The sequence below is a fragment of the Zootoca vivipara genome, chromosome 6, assembly GCF_965207765.1.
Source record: "Zootoca vivipara chromosome 6, rZooViv2.hap1.1, whole genome shotgun sequence".
NCBI lineage: Eukaryota > Metazoa > Chordata > Lepidosauria > Squamata > Lacertidae > Zootoca > Zootoca vivipara.
In genome coordinates, this window is record NC_142589.1 from 20,886,455 (window position 1) to 20,895,920 (window position 9,466).

The window sequence follows — 9,466 nt, forward strand, 5'->3', positions numbered from 1 at the left end:
TCAGTCATGCACAGCTGGAGTTTATGAGCCAACATCAAACTGCACCAATTTGACTCACATGGGGCTTGACCAGCATGTTCAGCAAATTCAGGGCCGGATTTAGGTTTGACGAGGCCCTGAGCCTGAAGGTAATGGGGCCCTTTATATGTCCAGCTGTCCTTTGTCAACAACAAATTGTTGCTGTTTTGTGTTGAATATATGCCATGCAAGCAGTCCATGCAGAATGTAGGCACCCTATATATAGAAATGAGCAAACCAGTGATATTTTAGGGAGCAGGCTAGCAGGCAGGGCCCATGACTTACATCAGGGGTCCCCAAACTTACCCGGCTTCGGGCTGGATGCCCGCCGTGCCGATTGTGTGGTGGGCCAGAGGGTGGGGGAGCGTGCGGCTGTGTGCGCCCATGCGCATGCGCAAACGTTATTTCTGGCACACTCCCAACCTGGACAGCGCCGGAAATAGCTTGTGCGCATGTGCAGAAGCCTCCTCCGACCTGGAAGTACAACGGAAATGACGCTTGCGCGTGCACACAAGCTATTTCCGTCGCTTTTCTGGGTTGGAAGTCAGCAGCCACGCCGCACCATGCCGGTAAGAGCAGGCGGCAGCAGCAGGTGGCCGCATAAAAGAGCCTCGAGGGCCATGTGTGGCCCCTGGGCCATAGTCTGGGGACCCCTGACTTACATCATAGGAGCCTACACAACACAAAACACGGTTGCTGTAAGTAGGTTTTATTTTTATTTGTTTTTTATCTTATATTTTGGAAATGTATGTCCAGGTTTTTTCCCCTTTAAATTTGTTGGGGGGCCCCAAGCGAGTGGGGCCCTAAGCTATAGCTTGTTTAGCTTATACGTAAATCCGGCACTGAGAAAAGCTCAAGGAAGTTTCCAAAGTTTGTTCTCCAAACATGCAAGCCAAAGATAACTCTTCCTTTCCAACATTTTGCTTGGGACACTCCTATTTTTATACAGAGCATCACTGCCCTTTCCCACACCTTACACTTTGGTGAAGGCTCTTTTTATTCCTGCTGTACATCATATTCACTGACTCCCATAATAGTCTGTTCTCTTCTGATTCCCAAGCTGAAGGTTGTTCTTTGGGTTAGGGTTGAATGGGGACGCAGAATCCCCGGTCCTGGGGCCCTAATTCAACCCACCAGGACCCAAGCAAAATCTTCTTTAAAAAACCATCCAGGTTGGTGGCCATCACCGCCTTTTGGGGGAGTGAGTTCCCTAATTTAAATCTGCACTGTGTGAAGCTGTGTTTGCTTTCATCTGTCCTGAATCGTCCAACATCCAGCTTCCTTGGATATGTTCCAGCAGTGGTGTGTGGTGAATCTGTTTGTATTAATATAACAGATAATGGCGTGCTGTCAAGGCAACCTGAAATTTGGGGATTCCTGCATATACACGATTGTGCTGAGAAGTTGTCCTGCCCCCCCCCCCCGAAAAAGACTGCAAGAAGCACAAGATCAGATTGTGCTCACATATTTTGGCCGGTAGCATGGATCAAATGAGGGCACTCCATGGGTGGAAATTGATGCCCTGTGTTGATGCTGTGGCAGGCTACCTTTGAGCTACAGCCCTGCTTCTGAGATAATTTTAGGACAAAATTAAGCTTCTCTTTGACCTGCATGCACAGTTCTGTGAACCAGAATAAATATTTGATTGGGCCCAAACAGCCCCAAATAGCACTGGTTCAGCCAACAACTTAAACTGTGTTTGCTTGTTTTTTAAAAGAGTAAATACAACTGTCTGAATATTTAGGATCTGCTTGCCCAGGGAGAATCCTGAAGAAAAGGAGGGGAAATGAGGGCATTTAAGGAGAGCCGTTCTGAATCGGGACAAAAGTCCATGTAGTCCAACATGGTGCTGTTACAGTGGCCAACCAGATGCCCCAGGGAAGGGGTGTCCAATGTGTGGCCCTAGGGCCCCGTGTGACCCTCAATGCCTTTTTTGACCCCACAGTGCTCTTGCTGCTTTCCCAAAGCTGGGCAAGCAAGGCACCATCAACCCCAGGTAGCAGGTTCAGGGATGTTGGGAATTGTAGTCTAACATCATATGGACGGCTTGCCCTGACGGTTCATCCACTCGTCGGGATACAATGGTGTGACATGTCCCAACTTCTTCTTTGGACAGTATAAGAACATGATGAGTCCTTCTGGATCAGGCCCATCAAATCCAGCATCCTGCTCTTGCAGTGGCCAACCAGATGCCTCAGTGGGAAGCCTGAAAGCCAAACTCCCCCCCCCATTGAATAAAAAATGCTGTAAAATGGTTACATACAAATTCAATAAAACAGAGAATACAGCACAAATCAATACATAGGGTAACAACAGAAGTTCCAAAGCAGCCCAAAAAGCCAGCCACAATGTGTTGATGAAAACCTGAGAAAATAAAACATGTTTGTTTTTTACCATCTGCCCATATTGATTCTCCCTGCTTTTCATGCGTAAGGGAAGAAGAAAGTAAAGTTCTCCAAACAGCCTCACAAATCTGTCTGTGGGAGAACCTATATGGATTGAACCAACTGGCTGACTGAGCGAACCCAAAGGGTGCTCATCAATGGCTCCTCTTCATCCTGGAGAGTAGTGACTAGTGGGGTGCCACAGGGTTCTGTCTTGGGCCCAGTCTTATTCAACATCTTTATAAACGACTTGGATGATGGGCTTGAGGGCATCCTGATCAAGTTTGCAGATGACACCAAATTGGGAGGGGTGGCTAATACCTCAGAGGACAGGATCACACTTCAAAATGACCTTAACAGATTAGAGAACTGGGCCAAAGCAAACAATATAAATTTTAACAGGGAAATGTAAAGTACTACACTTGGGGGGGGGGAAACAACAACAACCAAAAGGCACAAATACAGGATGGGTGACACCTGGCTTGAGAGCAGTACATGTGAAAAGGATCTGGTAGTCTTGGTAGACCAACAAACTTGACATGAGTCAATAGTGTGATGCAGCAGCTAAAAAAGCCAATGCAATTCTGGGCTGCATCAATAGGAGTATAGCATCTAGATCAAGGGAAGTAATAGTACCACTGTATTATTTTCTGGTCAGACCTCACCTGGAGTACTGTGTCCAGTTCTGGGCACCACAGTTCAAGGATACTGACAAGCTGGAACGTGTCCAGAGGAGGGCAACCAAAATGGTCAAAGGCCTGGAAACGATGCCTTATGAGGAACAGCTTAGGGAGCTGGGTATGTTTAGCCTGGAGAAGAGAAGGTTAAGGGGTGATATGATAGCCATGTTCAAATATATAAAAGGATGTCATATAGAGGAGGGAGAAAGGTTGTTTTCTGCTGCTCCAGAGAAGCGGACATGGAGCAATGTATTCAAACTACAAGAAAGAAGATTCCACCTAAACATTAGGAAGAACTTCCTGACAGTAAGAGCTGTTTGACAGTGGAATTTGCTGCCAAGGAGTGTGGTGGAGTCTCCTTCTTTGGAGGACTGTAAGCAGAGGCTTGACAGCCATCTGTCAGGAATGCTTTGATGGTGTTTCCTGCTTGGCAGGGGGTTGGAGTGGATGGCCCTTGTGGTCTCTTCCAACTCTATGATTCTATGAATTGCAAGCAGAACTTGAATGCAACAGCTCTCTACCCACCTGTGACTTACCAGCAACTGATATTCAGAGGTGTACTGCCTCCGACAGTGAAGGGAGGACATAGCCACCGCTAACACAGTTGGAGTTGTCCCTGAAGAGGGGAGGTATCTATTCCTCCAGAATTCCTGCTTATTGGCAACAATAATTTGGGCCTCAGGACTACTGCAGAGCAGGAGATCCGTGAAGATGCCAATTCCAGGATTTTGAAATGGTCTTCTTGAGGAGCAGAGGGAGATGAAGCCACTAGGCTGAAAAAAGGTGGCTGCCCTAGCATTACAGCAAACCAATGATGGGGAACTTGTGGTTCTCCAGATGTTGGCCTCCAAAGCGCATCAGCCCCAAGCACCAGGGCCAAATGGTCAGGGGTGATGATGGGAGATCCATCATCAAAGTGAGGAGAGCTACAGGATCCCTAAGCCCGCAGGAAACCCACACCAGTGTCACAGCGGCCAAGAGAGGCCAGCTGGATGCTGTCGGATGCGGGCCAGAAGAGAGCAGCAGTGCAGGGCAGTGAAAGGTCAAGTTGCATAAGCAGCCGCCAATTATCCAAAGGGATGGAGGCAGGCAGGGTGTAATCGAAGGCAAGCAGGAGATAAGTTCCCAAAGTAGCAGCTGACATTCAAGAAGGTCAAGTAGAGGCAGCCAAGGAGGGGCAAGAACCAGCGCTCAGTTGCTCAGCCAGGCAATGTCCCTTCCAGCGAGGCAAGAAGTTAGCATAAGAGCATAAGAAGTGCCTGCTGGATCAAGCCAAAAGCCCACCGAGTCCTGCACTCTGTTTTAGCAGTGGCTAGTCCGATGCCCGTGGGAAGCCAGTGAGCAGGACCTGAGAGCAACAGAACTACAAAACACGGGGGCTTAATTTCAGGGGATGTCTTATTTTTTTCTCCTCCTCCTGCCGCGGCTGGCATTATTGCTGCACCTATCACTGTGTCTTATTTTCGGGGTATGGCTTACACTCTCCCTTCCAGTGGTTTCCAGCAACTGGTACAGTCATACCTCATGTTGCGTTCCACTCTTTTACGGACTTTCACCTTATGAACGTGGCAAACCCAGAAGTGTTTACTTCCGGGTTCACCACCCGCGCACACGCAGAAGCGCCCAATCGTGCCATGCACATGCGCAGAAGAGGTGCTCTAGTTGCAGACTTTTCGGGGTGCGAAAGGCAGATTAAGTCTGCAACTAGAGGTACCACTGTATTCAGGAGCACTGCTGCCTCTAACTGTCAAGGCAGTACAGTACAAAGCCATCTCCTCCATGAATCTGTCAAATCCTAAACCATCTAAATTGGTGGCCATCTCTGCCTTGTGTAGTAAGGAGTTGTGATTCAACAATATCTGGAGAGCATCAGGTCGCACAAGTTGTCCTTGGAACTAACCAGGAACTAACCAGGTTAAGTCACTGAAACCTATACTGGTGAAACAAACTGGTGATGTCGGAAGCAATGGAACCTTCTCTGGTTTAGACGCCAGAGCCCAGTGGAATACCATATGCCAAAGCATCCCCATGTTTCCCATATTTGATTACAGGAAGTCATTTCCTCCAATGCGAGATTTATCTGTAACTTGGTGTACCTGCAGTTGTGTTCCTCTACAGTGGAGAAAGGGCTTGGGGGCAGGGGGCAGGCTCAAGCAATCTGCTCCGGAAGAAACCCTTTTGCAATGCACCTGTTCTTTTGCACCTGCGGCTTGGGTTTCACAGATTGGCTGCAGGGCAGGATAGGGGTGCAGGGATAAGATGTGCCACTTGCTAACATGCGAAACCCAAAAATAAGCGCAGATGGATTTTAGACAGCTGTCAAGGACCACACCAGAGCTCAGCAACACCGATCCTGTTCTGAATTAGGGTACCAAGGACCGAAAAGCCTCCTTGCCTCTTTTGGAATAGTGACATCACCCCCTTTCTCGACCACTAATGGGGAAGAGTCACGCCTTCTAAGTAGCAAAGGCAATGAATATTAGCATCATGCTTCTCTGATGATTCAGGAAACATTAGAATGGAAAACCTTTAGCTGTCTGGGCAACTACCCTCATGTGGTGAGCTAGCAGAACTACAACTTGGAACATCAAATGGGCAAATAAAGCTTTCTCAGATTCTGGACTGCTGTTCCCTCTACAGACTGACATTTGGGCTTTCCAGGACATGAAAGGCTACCAGAGGCTTCCTGTTTCACTTACCTGAAGAGGAGAGGTCTTTTTGCCTTTGGTGCAGTCACTGCCACTTATGTAAAGCTCAGCCCTGGCATAAAGTACAAAGGAGTCTGCGGAAGAGACTTATCACAATTGCCCTCCCTGTCATTGGACTTTTGGTGATGTCAGCCTCCTCTGGAGAAAAGATGTGGGAGCCAGCTGCATGACATCTGCTCCTCCTCTCCAAACTGTATTTAAGCCAGGCTCCTTGGTGTGCAGCAAGACCAGTATCAGAAACTTTATTGTCGGTTAACTCTGGTTTTGCTTTGAATTTATGTACTGTACTTATATTTGTATTTCCAATGCACTGAGTTTTGATGCTTTGAATGTTTGCTGTAAGCCGCCTGGGGCACAGCTTAGTGTGGAAGTAAACTCAATCAACCAAACTCAATTATTTGCAATATGGGGAAATGGCCATGGAAGGGTGAGAGCATGGAGCTGGTGTCTTATGTGGATGCACCTATGAGCATGTACATAAGGCTGAGTTTGCACCAGACCAAACTTTTGAAGATCTCAGGCTGAAAAGGTTCACAGTGTGTATGTGCAGACTCTAGCAGAATGTTTCCAAAGACACAGTGAAATGGAATTGAAATTAACAGATGTAAGTTAAGGAAGGGGCAGGCTGTAGCTTGGTGGCAGAGATATCTGCTTTGTATCCAGAAGGTACCTGCTTCGATCCACAGCACATCCTGGTAGGACTAGAACAGACCCTTGTCTAAAACTCTAAGCATAGGGGCAGCGTAGACAATATTGAGCTAGATGGGCCAATGAGTCATGCCCGTTAATTTCAGTAAGTTTACTTGGAGTAAGACTAACGTTGGATACAACTCAGTACTTTGACCAGGTGTCAGAAAGCAGGGGTAGCTGAAACAATTGCAAATATGGAAACACAAAACAGCTTCTTCTGTCTTCTCCCTGAAGGGCTTCATGCTTCACTCAGATTAGGAAAACAGGATTGTTTCCTGTTATCTTTCAGCACGTTCCTCTAGCAGCACTGAGCCATTTGAAATGCTTGGCATGTTCTTCACATTCCAACCAACAAAGCATTCTTCTGCAATGTCGGAAAGAGGGAAGGCTGCAGTCGCATCAGGTTCCACCCATGGGATGGAGCTGTCAGCGATCGCTGCGAGAGAATTTCTCCAGTTCTGTTCCTGTATCACTCCTTTTGTTTGCTCCCCATCTGAGGTCCCCCTCTTCCTGGATTCCAGCTTGACTAAAGCAGACATCCTGGAGGGGCTGGTTGGCAGTTGCAAGTGCTCAGGTCCAGCCCTCCAATTCTAGTTCGCTTGCCCAGTCCGCTCCTACTGGTATATAATGGGGTACAAGGGGACATGTCACTTGCCGGATCAATGTCTTAGCTTACGTAGCCATGCACAGCACCTATGGTGCCTTTGAACCTTATTTTACCTATTCACCGTACTGATTTGAGCATTAAAGATTTTGGAATAAAATGAGTTTGAATTCCTTATCCTCCAGCGAGAGCTAAGACAGCAGCATTGCAACCTTCCTGATTTTTCTGTGTACATGTGCACATCAGAAAACACATGAGAACTGATAAAACACTGTAGACAAATCTTGCTGCGATCATATGATGTCTGCAACAACATTATTTGTGTGTGTGTGTGTGTTACCGGGCCACAAATAGGGTCCTGTGTGTTGGCTGAAAAACTTGGTACAATACGTGTGAAGCTTCGCCACAATGTTGCTTAATCAATATGAAAAAAGACAGGTGGGAGTCCCAAATTTGAACAACTAAATAAAATAAATATTAACAATATAATGCTAGGCACCCCTAGAAGTGGGGAGTCGGGATGTTTGTAACTACTGTTTTTCAGGGTGGCAGGACAGAGAGCAGCTAATAACAATGGATGACTTATTCCAGGAGTGAGGACATGAGGGCAGCATTCAACTCTGGGCAAATGTCTGGGGGCCACATGACAGTGGTGGGCAGGGCCAGATGCAAAAATGGGTAGAGCAATGTACAGTATTTTTCTGTGTATAAGACTAGGTTTTTTCCCTAAAGATAATGTCAAAAATCGGGGGTGTCTTATACACAGATACATCTCTCCCCCCCCCGCCTCATTTTCTTAAATCTGAGTCCCCCAAAATAGGGGACATCTTATACATGGGGGCATCTTTGTTCAGTAGGCCAGGTTTTCACACACACTCATCCTGCTCCCTGTCTGCCCTCCATCCAGACAAGCAAGAGGCATGATCAAAGTTCATGGATACATTACAGCCAGGCAAAAGCACTCAAACAGGGTGCAAAGTGGAGCCAGTGAAGGGTCGAGTCTTCAGGGCCAGAGAGACTCCTAGCTAGCATATTTGCAAAGCTAAGCAAGGTCTGGTATGGTTTCAAATTGAATAGAGGGTCGATTGTTGAGATTCCTGCATTGCAGGGGGTTGGATCAGATGAACCTTGGGATCCCTTCCAACTCTACAATTCTATGATTCCTGGAGGGCTGCATTCGGTTCCTGCGCCTGGGGTTCCCCTACCGCTGTCATATTTGGAAAACTCACTGCTCCATGAGACATCACAGAACAAGTGAGCAACAGGAATTCCTTGGCAGGGCCTCACTATCTCTATCTACACCCCATCCACTGTATTAACTGATGACGAAAGAGAAGATTTTCTTTCTACAGCAGGATGCTTTATAAATGGCTTTCTAGCACCAGCTAGTGGCAACGTTAAGTGAAGACCAGTAAAATAATGATATTAATGGAGCAGCAGCAGCAGCAGCAGCATCCTGGCTCCCACTCAATGAAGAACTCAAACTCAGGTTGCGGTTTCTACCCAACAAAAACAAAACAGAGGAACCAAAATTAGAACCATTTAAAACATTTTAGCCAGTTGCCCCAACCCAGGAGTGCACACATGAGAAAGTAATGTGGGGGATTTCTGGATTTGAATAACGAATGACCTGAAGAATGACTTCTTCCCAACGTTTAGTTATCTCCTTTCCTTGTTTGAACCCACTGGTTTGGGGTCCTACCCTCTGGAGCAGCAGAAAACAAGCTTGCTCCGTCTTCCATGTGGCAGCCCTTTGGAAATTTGATTTTGGCTCTCATATCACCTTCTCAGTCTTCTCTTCTCCCTGTGATGTGATCCGCACTGCAAAGCCCTTGGGTGCAGGGTCAGTTTGGTGCCACTGCCAGTGTAGGAATGGCTGCAGCTTAGGGTCCATTGCCTAGCGCAGCAGCAGTTAACCTGTGGCTCTGCATATGTTCCTGGACTCCAGATCCCATCATCCCTGATGACTGGCCACGCTGGCTGGCGCTAACGGGAGCTTTTCCTTTTTCAAAGTTACATTGCTAGCCTGCCTTTCTTCCGAAGAGCTTAATGTGCTGTACATGGTTCTTTCCCCTCCCCATTTATCCTCACAACAGCCCTGTGAGGTAGGTTAAGTTGAGAGGGAGTGGCTGGCCAAAGGTCATCCAGCAAGCTTCATGGATGAGTGGAGGATTTGAACCCTGGCCTCCCAGTGTAACCACTATTGTAAGCACCACAGCAACAACCTGCTGCGGACTTCTCTCATCCTGAGTGAGGGTGAGCTTCTTCCGCAGTCACTAGAACCCCACCTAGCCTCGAGGACGGGCTGCTTGCTCCCCACATCCCCGCCAATTTGTCAATAAGAGGGAGATGTGCCTATCCACTCACTGAAGACTACAAGCC

The 9,466-nt window shown here is 47.5% G+C and overlaps 1 protein-coding gene and 1 long non-coding RNA gene across 4 annotated transcripts in view; one reads left to right on the forward strand and one right to left on the reverse strand.

Moving 5' to 3' along the window:
• Positions 1 to 9,466, forward strand: part of PDPN (podoplanin) — a 44,448-nt gene that overhangs the window by 20,672 nt on the left and 14,310 nt on the right. The gene's annotated exons all lie outside the window — the stretch shown is intronic.
• Positions 1 to 9,466, reverse strand: part of LOC148685271 (uncharacterized) — a 54,221-nt gene that overhangs the window by 20,231 nt on the left and 24,524 nt on the right. For 2 of the 3 annotated variants that reach the window (XR_015950471.1, XR_015950470.1), the window contains one exon: positions 6,544 to 7,094. This is a non-coding gene — a long non-coding RNA (uncharacterized LOC148685271). Of the gene's footprint in view, positions 1 to 324; positions 7,095 to 9,466 lie in introns of those variants that run through there. The other variant, XR_015950469.1, reaches the window with a different exon arrangement.